Source organism: Zootermopsis nevadensis, unplaced genomic scaffold (genome assembly GCF_977971745.1).
Source record: "Zootermopsis nevadensis isolate Lab colony 2312 unplaced genomic scaffold, Znev_1.0 Znev_ptg000017l, whole genome shotgun sequence".
NCBI classification, from domain to species: Eukaryota; Metazoa; Arthropoda; class Insecta; order Blattodea; family Termopsidae; genus Zootermopsis; species Zootermopsis nevadensis.
This window is the reverse complement of record NW_028259149.1, coordinates 10,493,678-10,508,915: the sequence shown is the minus strand read 5'-3', so window position 1 is coordinate 10,508,915 and position 15,238 is coordinate 10,493,678. Positions and strand designations below refer to the sequence as shown.

Sequence of the window (15,238 nt, the reverse complement as noted above, 5' to 3'; positions counted from 1 at the left end):
CCACCCACAAAGATTAATTGCCCAATTACCTCCGGTTACAGTATAATGAAAATTTATTCCTTGTTTTTGTTTCTGTATGTTGAATGGAATTTTTGTGCAACAAGGTGAGATTCCGATCCATAAAAGCCCGTTGTCTTGCACTCTCTCCTTGTGCAAGCTAATTTGTTTCACCAATATAATCTTATTATTTTCCTCATCTGCCTCCCTCAATATAAGATTTCCTGGAATCGATTACCAACGATAAAAATCTGCCATTTCCTGAATGATATTTCACGTTCTCACAGCGGCAGCGAACATAAAGATAATTATCTTCTGATTTATTGCGCTGTATATTCTGGTAGAAGTTTTCCGACGTTTCAGAGGCCCTTGCTGCCTCTATCATCAGAGTGATCTCACTTCTGAAACGTCGATAATTTTTTATCAGATTACTCGAAGCAACAACCCAGAAGACAGTCATCTTTCGCCATTTCCTGGTCTGTGCTGTGTCCAAGTACCTTCAAGGGATTCAAAGAGCATTATTTCTACAAGAAAACTCGAATCAGTGCAATTAAACAATATTAATTCGGAAGCACACAAGCTAAGCAGAACTTGTGCTTGGAAGACCTATCCTTGAAGCTTCCGAGGTAAATGACAGTAAATGACCAAGAGGACAAACGCTGACAGACAACACGAGTGTTGTTTGGTTCGCAAACACAGTAGTATTAACCAAGAAGGGTAAGAGTTACTGCACTCGGAGAACAAATATTTCCTAAAGGCCTTCTTCACAATTTATATCTCTCACTGGCCATAATGTTTACTTAATGCATACAAAAATCTGTTGGGCACGATTTTCATCAATGATACATATTGTGCTCCGAAGAACCTTAAATTCTGTTAACGAAACTCAAAAAGAGTAGAATTCTAACAACATCAAAAAATGTTTCCAATAAAATTTATAGACTTTTATTGTCTATATGCTTTATTACTCGCCTATTTTTTTAGTAAGCTAAAAAATGCATCGCATACACATTTCACATGACGTGCGTATAAATAGGACGAACAATAAGAATGATTTATCAGTGAAGTGGTATGTAGACGAAACTATGGTGGCAAAACCTCGGCTGGATTCGTATGGCTCTCCGTGCCAGCAGCAGCAGCTGGTGACACACAAACACAAATGGCAGCTAAACTTATTTTTGCCCCATCCTAGACATAAGCCACTTGCATTTTCAGTAATTCATTTACACGGAAAAGTTTCACAGTTCCCACACAAAATATCGCAGATTCATCCGCAAGCTTTCTCGACGTGCTGTAATCTCTTTAAAACACTTCGTACTTCCAGTAATTTTAATTTAATTTTGCAAATATAACTTATACGGTCAGGATCGGTAACGCATTGATTGAAACGACTGCCTACGGGTTGAACAATCAACGTTCCGATTCCCGGAAGAACCCGCGAGTTCTCTCTTCACTGCCATGTTCAGACTGCCTTTGAGATCACAAGCACTGTGGCTGGAGCGTGAAGCTAACAATTCACCTCCAGCTGATGCAGAGGTAATGAATGCGGAGGACGATACATACGTAATTTCACGGCATGACGTTTGCCTCTTGTTATTGTATATGGCAGGTGGAATCGAAAAATCTAAACACTGCGGAATTGAACGCCACACACACACATAAAACAATTCTTTTGTACCCACGTCTGATATCACAACACTCCTCCTACTTCTCTATTCTAAAACCATGTAACTGTTCATCACACCAAACCCCTTCCTTCAATCGCTTTATATTCTTCTTTGAACCAGCTAATACCGCCTGCTTCCACATTTCTAAGACCGTGTCCAGTAAGTTATTTTGACATGTTCAGGATCCTGTCATGAATGGCGCTTTGTATAACGGGCCCCACACTGGAGGCACCTATAAATGAGACTAAACCACCTTCCAGAACGCCGTAAAGCAGCTGGCATAATTATTCATTCGCGTGTCTAATCTACAAAATAACTCAAATGATTTCGACGAAATTTCATATTAGCAGTCAACACAATACAAGACACAGGGTCGTATTGGTCAAATTAAAACTCAGTTCGGATGTTATAAGATTGATCATTACAAAAAAGGCCAGTGAGGTATATAAATTAGGATAGAACACGTGTTATCATAAGCAACAGGCCTATTATTATTTTAAAAGCACTGTCTTGTGCCAGAGAATATTTTCGTTCAACATGCGGCCAATTCAACTTTGTGCTAAATTCTGTGCATCTCCCTACTATATGCATGTCTTACCATTTGTTTCTGAAAAACACTCCTCATTTGAAATTCAAAAAAGTACATTTTTAGGACAAACGTGTCATGATAAACAAAGCGTATATACAATTTCCTTCGCCCCAGAATGCAACCAATTCACTGGCCACACAGTGTTAAAATTCTTACTGTGTCACCCACAAATGGCAGCGCAGAATACAAAGAAGCTTTTCTCATTACGTGTTCATCAGTTAACGAAGAGTTCATTTAAAATTCGCGTCCAACAAGTCGGAATATGAAGCAGAGCCTTTGTTACACGACGGACACACGCACCACACGCAGACAATTACAGTGGGCTGGAGCGTAAATTAATTTTTACACAATGCAAATTTCATCAACGGGATTAGATTTTTCAGACCGACCCTTCGAGCAATTGACACTCGTCTTGTTCGCAACGATTTTCGTTAATTAGAACTGGCTGGATAAATCAACAGTCAACGCAACAAACTATGTTGGTCTTCTATATTGTGGTAGATACTAACATTTTATAGGAGCATACTGCCTTCATTTTTGGTACTGAAATCATGAAGATGGGGGTATCATTCAGTATTGCTGTTTCTCTGGAATTCGTCCATTGTTCAATATTCAATAGGGATTGCGTTTAGCGCCTTCTATTGGGATCTACACAATAGGCATTTTCACCTGAAGATGGGAGCAGAATAAACTCCCGAAACATAGTGGCTTCGGTTTTTGAAAAAAGAACGATAGATCAAGTCCAGATAAACAGCAAAATTAAATGCAACGCTGCATAGTCAGAAATCTTTTAAGAGTAAGACATACGGAGTAAACTCCTCCGAAACGTCGGTTAGTTTCAGATCTACATGACAAGCCAGAAGACCAACATCGACATATACACCGCTCTGAGAACCTTAAATGCCACACAGAAAGGTACTAATGTAAATCCACAGAAAAGCACTCAATATTAAAAGTACAGAAAACTCCCGATTATCCGTGTTGTTCAAGATATATATTTTTTCCGGATAACTGAAACCCCGTATGATACACAAAAAATGAAATAAACTAGACAAATATAACAGTTACATGAGTGTATTTACATACAAAATAAAACACGATGTAATTACGTACCTAAACTAAAGAGATATTCCCGTATAAAGTCTACTGCCTTCACTTGAAAAATGTCGATGTGTATAAAGAGCTCGTGTTAATTCACTTAGGCCAGTAAATCTTCTCTCACGGGAGAGAGAATCTGCTAATTGCAAAGAAGTGAGATTTGGTATAAAACAACTTTAGATAACTGTAACGTTTAATCCGTTGAAAGCTCCACGATGCGTTTGAGAAATAAAAATTAATGGCAAGTCTAAAATAAAATTACTGCACTACTTGAATATAGAACCTTAACATTCTTTACAAGTGTACTGACTCGACATCAAACCAATTGGAATATGATACCAAAAACACCTCTCGGTGAAAAACAGAGTAGCAATGCAACTCGCACTACTTATGTTTGACTAGTCATTGTGGTGTACGGGAATCAAGTCGAATCCAGTTCACACCCTTCTCATCCTATTCCTTTAAGATCAATTTTAATATTATCCTCCTGTGTAAACCTAGGCCTTCCAAGTGGCCGCTTCTCTTCAGGAATATAAACTAAATGTTTGTGTACATTTCTGATATGTCATTTTTGTTGCATGTTTCGCCCATGTTATCCTGGATTTGAAATATTTGTTGAAGAGAAGCATCTTATATGCCAGAAAAATGCAATTACAGACGACAGACATAGTGTATTACATAAGAAACTGGATCAGGTTTAAACGATAAGTAAGATAAAAAATATCTTCGTCCTACGTCACTGAATGTCGGTTTTGTTCAAGTTCTTTTTCTCTTTTGGAACCGCTGAATGACTCTGTTCTGTAATTCGATTGGTAGCGACAAATTGGTTTTGATTCAACCGAAGTCCGACAGACCAGCGCGGACGTGACAATAAGGAAGGACAGCTGAAGACAAGCATAATGCCTGCTGGACCCCTAAGAGCGATGTGACATGGTCATCGTTCTCCTCGGCTATTTCCAGTGTATTAGCTGCATAACGTCCAGTGGTAGGAAGACTGCCGATTGCGAACTGAAAATGAAATGTAAGGAAGCGGCTATGCACCATTACAAGGCACTTAGTGCAATGTGCCTAGAAACCTTCGCAACATTATAATTCCTTACAAAAGGCTGAAACCAAACTTCTTTCTCATAATGACATATCAGGTTTTCAAGGCGGCGAGTATAAAAATGATAGCCTTTTCGGATATTGCGCCGTGTAGTCTCGTAGAAATTGACCGACGTTTCAGAGATACTCATTGCCTTGACGATGGAGGCAGCAAGCATATCTGAAAAGTTTGTGAAATAGTACAAGACAACACGGGACAATATCCCAGAACGTTTTCATCTTATTCTTTCATATAAGTAAACATGGTTCAGTATCAGTGACCGAGCTGCATTTTCTAACTGTATACAATGAATGATTTTAATTTGTAATTTTCTTCTCGTATATTGCGATAGGAAACTGAGATTGGATTCAATGGTGTGACGTCCTTGCCCAATTTCGTAAAATCATGCCGTATTTGCGGCTAAAACTTCCAGTCGTCAGGTCGAGTTAACACAGACACCGAACAGCATCGTGTGGGCTGTTGCAATTTTCAAACAGCTTTACCTCTCTACCTCAACGGATCACGCGAGAAACTAATCTAATAGATTACACCAAATGACAGGTCTCAAAAACAATGCAGCTTTCCGCTATGGACTGCCCTAATAAAAGCAAAACTTTAACTCTCGCCAAATGCATCTAATAAAACTCTTTTAAAGGGAAAAAAATGGTGAAATTAATAAAAGTGAATATTCTACATCAGAATGTGGATTAATTTTACGTTATAAATAACAACAGAAAATAAAAAGAATAAAACATCTAACACCCTTACAACAATACAAAAATATTAAAATACTGAACTTAATATATCCAATCGTCAAGTACAGTATAAAATGTCGATTATTCGGGTTGGTTGGTACATATATTTTTCCCGCATTAACGAAACGTCGGTTAATCAGCAAAAATAAAAGAAAAACACGCAAATATAGCAAAACCGTGAGTTTACCAACAGACATACAATAATTATATTTTTAAAGATTTACTAATAACAGAAATGATGTTATATAAAATTTAACGCGGCACATACCAACAATTAAAAAATCCAACATAGAGTAATAACATTCTATTGTCGTAAACTACAGATTTTAGAAACAACTGCTTTATGTTAATACATTAAGTAATGTCATTGTTATATTTACTCCTTTCTTTTTAAGCGTTCTTTTACAACGGATTTCCTAAATTAAGTTCTAATTTTCGTTTAAACCAGATAGACCCCGATTAATCTGCTCTCGGATAATCGGGAGTCTACTGTAGTAGATTCTCAAAGTTAAATTCTGCTAATACCAAGGCCTGTCACTAGACAATGTCCTGAACTTGTTCCATCCACCCTCCAGCCTCAGAACCTGGCTGCTTAAGATCAATTTTAATATTATACTCCTATGCCCTTAGCGGTCCTTCAAGTGGTCGTTTCCAAAAAGGATTCCCCAATAGGTCGCATATGCATTTCTTGCCGAATACCCAGTCTCCTAGATTTCACTATCCTAACAGCAGCTTACTAGGGAAGAGGCCCTTTACAAACAACGAGGCACAAAAACTATAAGATTCGCCTCTCTTTCAAGGAAGTCACCTCCTCATCTACATACGATGAATGAAACTCAAAATGAGATCATAATAGTACAGAAACTGACAGTCTGCGGTCCACTGATGTGTGCTCTGAGACACAATATGCATTTGTAATATCGCTTTACCTTACGTGTTTCAAAACAGTTACAAAGCAATGTTTACTTTATTTTAAGTGGACAGTTAATAAGAACGACAAATAAATTTTGGTACGGAAAATAACTGATTAATATATGAACCTGTTTGCATTAGCATTTTAATAAACTTCCATAAGGTTTCACAAAGTTGCCCAAAGCTATTAATATAAGGAACGATGAGTGTGACGCTGTACCTTGAAAGGTTGAGGGCCCCTGATATAGTCGAAAGCATAAAGTTTAGAAGGTTGCTATAATAAATGGCAATTTTCCTCATGCATATTTAGGCATTAAAAACCGTTCCTATGTCAGAATATACGCGATGCCTCGCTAATTAAAGGAATTTAAAGAAAAGTTCTTTGCACATTATTCTACACAATAAATTTATAAAAAAACATTTTATGTAAATAAACAAAACGCCCATCACATCAGTAAAGACGTTCTACAGAATACGAAGATTAAGGAAGACACTTCCCAGTGCAGTATAAGTCATGTTTAATATATTTATAGTTAATTCCTAATACAACAGAGGTTATTAAAGCCATTACACAGCTCTACACACACCAGAATGGGTCGTTTTATTCTGCTGCTGGACACATTTGTAATGAACAGAAGGCACACACGAACAAATGTTGGTCATATATATATATATATATATATATATATATATATATATATATATACACAATAGATTCCGGTTAATTGGGCCATCGGTTAATCGGGGCAGCCTTTTATTTGGGAAAAATCTTAAAGAACAAACCTTTTTAACTTTTTACGTGGAACTTCGAATAATTGGGGGCAGCCACTTAATAGGGCCAAAGTGTTCTAGACCCGATGTGTCCCAATTAACCGGAATCCGCTGCACACACACACAAACATATATATACATAAACATACACATACACATACAACCTTGCTATCATCGGCGATATATCCACTGATGAAATTGAACGCAGTTATTTCCCCGGTCCCGATAGGAAATGAACGATTCACCGCCAAACGATGACAGTATCTGCAAGGTTATTTTCCGAAGAAGTCGTACAACCGCGGAAGCTTCCCCGTTCATACACAGATTCTGTTACCTTATACAATTCAGTATAAAAACAATGTGACTTTTACACATCACGAAGTTCGTTGTTATGTAATATCCTAATTTGGTCACTAACTTCGCCTTTCTTTAATTTCTTTTGAACTCTGCTTTCAAACAATTGCAGTTTATGGCTTAGTAGGATTTGAGGTTTTCGCTGCGTTGAATCTGAAGTTGGCAGTCTTCTGGGCTGTTACGCCGTGTAGTTATTTGGTGACGATGGAAGCAGCAAGGACCTCTGAAACATCGGTAAACTTCTACCAGACTACAAGGCGCAACAACCCAGAAGACAACCACCTTCTATGTTCTTCTTTCAAAGCAAAATACCTTATTTCCCACCCATACAAAACAAATATTAAAATTTTTTTCAAGTATCTTGTTCTTCAGATCCAAATTCAATCAGCAACACATTTTCAAAAGAAAGTTTATCAGCTAAATGGATATCCTGTTGAATGCTGTGGCTCCTTCTTTCAACATGTAATCGATCATCCACAGGAAGGAAAAGTTTCCGAACAATTTATTTGTTTGTTTGTTTTTTCTATCCCCAATTCCTCGTTTCGCAGAAATCATCATTATAAAGTTTTCAGAAGTTTAATATTTTCAAGGAACATTTTGTCATACGATGTGAAACTTCGTAGCTTTGATCCTGTAACAGATTTACGGTTTCATCTGAACTGCGTGTTGTAAACAAAAGCGAGGGTATCAGAAACAGGAATTTCGCGTCTCTGAGGGAGTCACGAGAAATAACGATCACCAAAGAAAACTGCTTGACGCAGATTAAGTTAAGAACGCTACACAGATCAATGAATTTAAAGAGTTAGGCACTACAAACGTTCGTATGAATTTCATTCTTATTTCTTCACAAAATCAGAAAGTCCTTCTAAGAACTCACGACACATCAGTGAGATTTCAGGTTCTTACGGCGACAAATTTGAAGATGACTGTCTTCTGGGTTGTTACACCGTGTAGTCTCTCATAAACTGACCGATGTTTCAGGGATGGTTACTGCCTCCATCATCAGGGCGGCTACGATAGTAGCACGGTTAGATCAGTTTCTAAGACAATACGGGAGATAACGTCTCAGAAGACACTAATCTTATGACACATAATTTCTTGTAAATGCTCAATCCATGTCGTGAGAATAGCAAGAACAATAATTATATAATAATATTACCTTTCTGTCAATAATTTCAACTTGTGCAGATTTCGATCATGTGAAATTTACCCAGTTTATAAAACTCCCGCCTCGTCACCATATTTGTATCTGTAGCGTTAAGAAAAGTTTCATACAGAGTTTATTTATATATTTCTGATCTATCGTCTAACTCTGATGATTCACCACAGCAAAAGCTAAATTTTAGCAAGGCCGCCATCTTGGTGTTACTGGTGTAGGAAATTGGAAATGTCAACAGTAGGACGACCGATTGGCACGATGTTAAAACGAAAATCAACAAGAGTCTTCAAATCACAATTTACTACAATAGACGGGAAGATAGGTATACGGGTTTACTGATTCAGAGGTTGTTTAATAACAAAGTATCAGTTACAGACACTATTTACTATCAAGTCAATGAGAATTATTATGGACAGGTGAAAATAAAATGGAGCCAGTAGTGTACTAGTTTAAAGTACAATATCGATAAGAACAGAAATACCTGGACATAAATCATGAGTATCTCAATAGTAATTGGTGCCCCGACCATGTCTCGAACCGTATACCTCCAGAATACATGCCAGATGCTGAATTAACTTTGTCGGTAAAATTGAACTTAATAATCAAAATAAACTGTCACTAGACACCGAAGTTTATTCGTGAAGTAATAAGTAACGTACCCGATGCATCAGACCAACACTTGTCTTCAGGATGTAAACACAGAATGGAGTTATCTGCTTAAACTAGTGGGAACTGGAATCCACTTTCTTGCTGAGTGCTGCGCAGTGGTCACAGAGCAGGTTTACCGCGCATTATGCAAAGGATTTAACAAGATTTAACAAACGAAGAACCAAGGTACAAAAAGCTAACTACATTAGAAACAGACTAGTTAGCCTCAAATACCGCCTGTACCCAACCGAGGAACTGAAGTACTATACTCATATTCCACCGCAACTTGCCGTGCCGACAATGATAGACGGATATATAAACCACCGTTATAGATCCTGGTTTCAACACAAATAAATGAAAACAAAAGCTCTGATCTTGAATTTAGCAATAACTGTGCATGGAAAAAGGTAAGAACGCGGTACGATGTCTATCTTCTGGGTAGTAACGCCGTTTGACTTGTAGGTAGATGTAGCGTTTCGACGGAATATTCCGCCTCCATCTTCAGGGATGAAGAACATCGACGTGACATTTGAGATTCTAACCACGATGAGTATGAATATGGATGTCTTATAGAATGCAGCGCCGTGCAATCTTGTAGCAATTTGTTAGACTATAAGACGCAACAGCTCAGACGACACCCATCTTCAACATCGACAGCTTCACCGTCTTAACCCATTTAAGGGTCACAATATTTGTATTTTTAACTGCGTAGTAAGAGATCACGTAAGAAACGGACGAATTTTACATTAAAAACCAATTTTGGAGAATTATGTCCTGAATGTATAAACTACTTCGCATAATGTTATCGGAAAATTTTGTGATGACGGTTATGAACAAATATTCTGGTTCAGGTGGGTATCAAGAAGTAAAGGAATAACCTATGACACGCAGTCAGCTATAAGGTTTGATTTGGACTCCACTACATTGGTTATAAACATGAAACAAATCAAACCATTACTTTGAATTTTCACCATTCTAGGTGTAAGACAGCACCATGACTCGGTATCCAGAGCCTCGTTTCTAATAACAGGTCATACCACATCAAAGTGAGGACGACTTTCAAGTAGGAAAGGCATCATATTGGACATTCCACATGCTTCAATCATCCGACTACTCCCAGTCCAATGGGTATGGTGATTAGGTTCCTCAAACCTCATTACAAATTCAGTGTCACCAATTAAATTTCCCTCCATAGTATTTGTATTAATATTAAACTCAGAACGCGCCTGCGTTGGCACTATCTATAGGCCTTAATTCCCTGCTAATACATGCACTACGTTCTATTATTTTGCGCCCCTTACCCTTCAGCTGTCAAATATATCCCTTAATCAAATTATATTGATCATGTTTCACAAGCCATTGCGTCATAATTACATAAATTATATGAAAAATATATAAATAAAAGCTTCTGTCACGCCCCTTTGTTAGCGATTTTGTTATGGTAATTATACGCACCGAACTGCAATCGACAAGCAAATGTTCTGAAGTAAATAATATCATCACCTCCAGTTGTTTTGTGAGGTGTTAGCAACAACCCACCGAGCTAACAAAGCAATGTGACTGGGTCTGCAATTACTTCAAATAACATCACAAAATGTTGATTCGTGCTATGAGCTGTTATTTTAAGAAAATTATGTTCCGTATCAGCAGCATGTTAAATTCGAGCGACAATTCTAGCGTTCGCTCTCGATGCACAATTTACCCAAAATACACTCAGTTCTTTAGAAGCCGATTTTACGTACAAAGAACTTTATTTAAATAGGTGTGCCTACACACCCTTCATTACTGTAGTAGCGATCATCCATGGAGGAGCACAGACGAGAAATGAATAGAAAATAGAACCAAGAAAATTATCCAACTCATTAGGGGAAGAAAGTGTATAATTAAGGTGTCTGATCTTCGGTAGGAGTTTCGTGTTTTAATCTGTTGGTTTTCAAACTAAACTTTTATAATTATCAAATACAAGTATTAAGTTCTTTAAATATGGTTTTATACATTTCAAATCTAAACGGTTTTATTCTGGAGTTTTCTCTGCCTTTTACACAAAAATACGTAGAATGTCACAATAAGGTCGTCCCACTTAGTTTATGTCGACTTGTAAAATTTTAATGCTGGGATTAAACATCGATTCGATGATTACTTCGTTATACATTTCATTAAAATTATCATAATGTTGAAACTACGTCTAATAAATTACATTCAGAGAAATAATTATAAGCTTTTTCCGACTTCATGTTAGCCTACTGGTTGCACAATATACTAACATTCGGTTTCCTAGTTTCTGTATTAAAAGCGCGTGTTCAGAGCAGTTTATATATAATAGAACCGCCAAACACAACAGTTTAGTGCATGTCTAAATAAAACCTTCGATCTTCGTCCTGAATTCACGGCATTTCTTCTAGTTTTATATAAAATGAGTAACAACAAAGGGGACTATATGTAAAGACTAAAAAACGTTTCTGGCCTCCGCAATAGCTGGATTAAAAATATTCTACCTTGGTTACCACTGTTATTATAGTTACAGTTACAGATCAACTTCTAGTAAACGAGCCAGAATAGTTACGGTATGCGTACATGCCCTGACTTATTGCAGGAACTCATTGTTAGAATAATATGGCCAAAACTCATAACACTAATATTTTACAAGGAAGCAGTTTCAAATTCTTTACTGTATACAAGTTACGGAGTTCTGGGATATAGAGCGAACAAAAAGTACATATTACCTTATTACCCTGAGTTAAAAGCGCCTTCGGCTTACAAATAGTGCCATAAAACATGTTCCCATCTGTTGTACGTATTCCCTTATTATTCTTGGTGCGCGACATATTGTTGCCGTCAGAGAGCGCAAAGTTCGTAGAAATGAAATCTGAAATCTAGTAAAGGAGTGTGGGTTCAGCTCCCGGTTTGTAAATGTTACCACTGCCCGGACAATCACTACCTCGTAAGGCGGCATTTAATACTCCACTGAAAATTACGCAAATACTATTCCACTAGGCAAACTTTTTAAGAGAAACTAAACAGTCCCTTAACTTCGGAATTAATTGGATAAAACCTAAAATGATTTAAATAAAAATCAAAGTTTAAAATACGTATAGGCTTAAGTCTATAGCATTATAGTAAAATGCTTTGTACAGTCACGTCAACAATGCCCTCTCGTGGCTTAGTTTCACCGGGAAGCAGATTCAGCAAAATAACAGAACCGAAGTAGTGCAGGGATCGCTTCGTTTTGACAACAAATATTTCAAAGTTCGCTCGTTCGCCATGTTGGTGATGTTATCAAAAATAAATACACCGTATCAAACACGCACGTGAACATGTCATATAAATCGTAACTAATCAGTAAATTACAAGACACTCAAGAACAGCATAGCCAGTGCTGAAATTTCTTTCCTGAAAACATGGCGGTTGATAAGAATAAGGCTTATAGAAAACCGGGGGGGGGGGGGGGGGTCCCCTCCGATCAAGCTTACAATGCACCGTACCGCAACTTGGCTGTTTACGGCAACGAATTAAATTTGAAGAGTACATACATTCGTACACATCCTCCGCCCTACCGGCGTAAATGGAGGCTTCCTTATCCGTTGCCCCGATATTTGCATAGACGAAGACGAAGCCCTGGGGAAGTAGCCAAGTTGTGCTGTATAGAGTTTCCGAACAAAGCTTAACGTTGCAGATATTCTGCTGAACCTGGAGTCCACACGGAAAAACAGTGATTCACTGTATGACGATATATAAAATCTATTCGCTAATTTCGGGAAAACGATAACATATCAATATTACGTTGAAGAAATTATGAGCGGACTAAATTCTCGGAATTCCCATGGTCATCTTTTGGGTTGTGAATCCGTGTTGACTTGCGGGTGGTAACCAACGATTCAAAGGGTCATTCTGCCTCCATCGTCAGTTACGGCGTGACACCCCAGAGGAACATAATGGACATCTTCACTTCCGTGAGAATCCCGAAGAACGCAGTTTTAACAGTTCTACATTTAAAGGATCTGTATGTTTTAAATTATTTGTAATTTGGTTTTATAACGTGGTATTTAATAAGGCACTTATCGAAACTATAACGTTGTGTGGTTTTAAACAGTGGAACAGTCTAAAGCATGTATATAAGCTAACACAGAGGAACGTCCCAGTAGAAAAAGTAAACAGTGTAGAAAAAAGATGGTTTGCAAGATTTCTTGCAAGTATACACACAGCATGGAAGATTATAAAATCTCAAATCTTGCAAGTCCAGGTTACACTTGCTACAATGCATTTTATATTCTAACTGTCGCAGTCTCCTGTCTAGAAACAAAAATTTAGCTTCCCACATTAAGAGAATAACACAGATTAAGGGGAAGGGGGTGCTGAAGAGAATATTTGGACCAAGGGAGAAACAAAATAAATTACACATGAGAAAGCTTCATTGTTTATATTCATGACAACAGTTGGCAACAAACATTTTTGCTTATGTAATATCTTTTATGATCAAGGGTTAAAATCGGCCACGTTTAATTCCTTTCCTCTTCACAACAAACGAAATGTAACTATGAACTTCCATCTCATGCGTTTTGTCGCTCGCATTTGTAACATTACGCGTTCAAAACGCAGTCCGTCCTCGCTGGAAGAAACAACTTAAACTTTAACGTAATATCATTCTGCGCTAAATAATGCCTGTAGCAGATACAGTGTCATCTAAACTCCACCTCTTTTAACTGCTCCACAAGGTCTGATAGAAATAGCATAATGCACATGAATGCGAGTCCAAAACGCAGGAAGTGCGTTCCATTAAGACAGTATTGATCGTGACATACACAGAGATATTTCTAAGTGCAATAGGTCACTTAATGCATTCGTTACACAAAGTGCAAAAAATTAAAGCAAACTGGGGATGCTGTGTCTGTCCGTCCATCCATCGTCCAACAATTTTTATATTAGAAAATTACGGAACGCAAATTCAAGAAATTCGGTATGATATTCTACACTGATTTCGTACTAGTCACATTAAACTCCTACTTTACTTTAAAATGTTTATAGAAATGATCTTCACACAAGATCGTGTAGTTAAATAACTATAAGCCAAGGTGCATATTAATCCTCCCATCATTCGACATTACAAGCATCTGAACCCAGTACAGTGTCATTAAATAATAAATAACCAAGCTACATAATTATCCTCAAGGTAGTATATTTGCGTCATATTGTGAATTAGGTTAATATTTTAATATTTTCCGTCAAATCACAATTTTAATAAGATAATAAAATATAAAATATTTAAAATATCATTTCACGTTCCGCATCGAATGATCGATTTACAAATTGGAACGTTCCAATTTTAAATATTTTATATTTTATTATCTTATTAAAATTGTGATTTGACGGAAAATATTAAAATATTATCCTCAAGTATATAATTCAACAGTAAGCAGTATAAACCTGATACAGTGTTGTTAAATAATAAACAACCAAGCTACATAAGTATTCATCAGTACCATTTGACAGTAAAATATATCAATTTGATACGGCGTTGTTACATGACCTATGGACAAAGCAACATTATTATTAATATCGTCTCGCTATCAGTTTCAGCTGGACTGAGTGTGTAGGGGACAGATCCACTTCAGGGGATTACCCGATCAAACAGTGGAGTGAGGTATAATGGGCCTCTGAGAAATGACGGATTAAATCCAACATCACCGTTCCAACATTTTGTGCACGTACGGCGTTGAATTATAAATTGGAAGGAAGAGATGTCGCTTATTTCGAGTGCCTGTCTGTAGGAACTTACAAAACAAAAACTAAACAAAAAAATTCCCAGGAACGTTGTGTTGAAATGTTTTCGTGCGTCCGAAACAGACTAATTACAAATCCTAAGACGTATTCTGAAAAGTTTAGTTATACGTGGCCTCTATGCGAAATTGGGGGCCTTCAAAATCAAAAACAATACATGTATCTTTATAGTTCTGCAGTATCAAATTTAGATATCGAAGATGTGCATACGTCACAGCCACGGGCACTATAAAAATGTGTCAAATCGATTTTATTTCAAACATAAAAGAAAGTAAGAGGTGTCATACGTATAAGGGCGCATTGACGTATCCGGTAGAATGCCCTTATGGACCTCCAGCACTGTGGCTGTGTACGTCAGACCGGTCTGTGTATTGAGTGCCCAGAACTCATAGCTGGAAACGTTCGGACAAGTAATACATGTGAAATGGC

General features: G+C 37.4%; 1 protein-coding gene across 3 annotated transcripts in view; it reads right to left on the bottom strand.

The window, feature by feature from the left end:
* The window catches only part of LOC110834027 (cysteine-rich motor neuron 1 protein), a 370,078-nt gene that overhangs the window by 285,960 nt on the left and 68,880 nt on the right, over positions 1–15,238 (bottom strand). The window contains exon 1 of one of the 3 annotated variants that reach the window (XM_022072763.2): positions 8,868–9,074. The exons of the other annotated variants lie outside the window; for them this stretch is intronic. The gene's annotated coding sequence lies outside the window, so the exon portion shown is untranslated. Of the gene's footprint in view, positions 1–8,867; positions 9,075–15,238 lie in introns of those variants that run through there. 3 annotated transcript variants of the gene reach the window in all.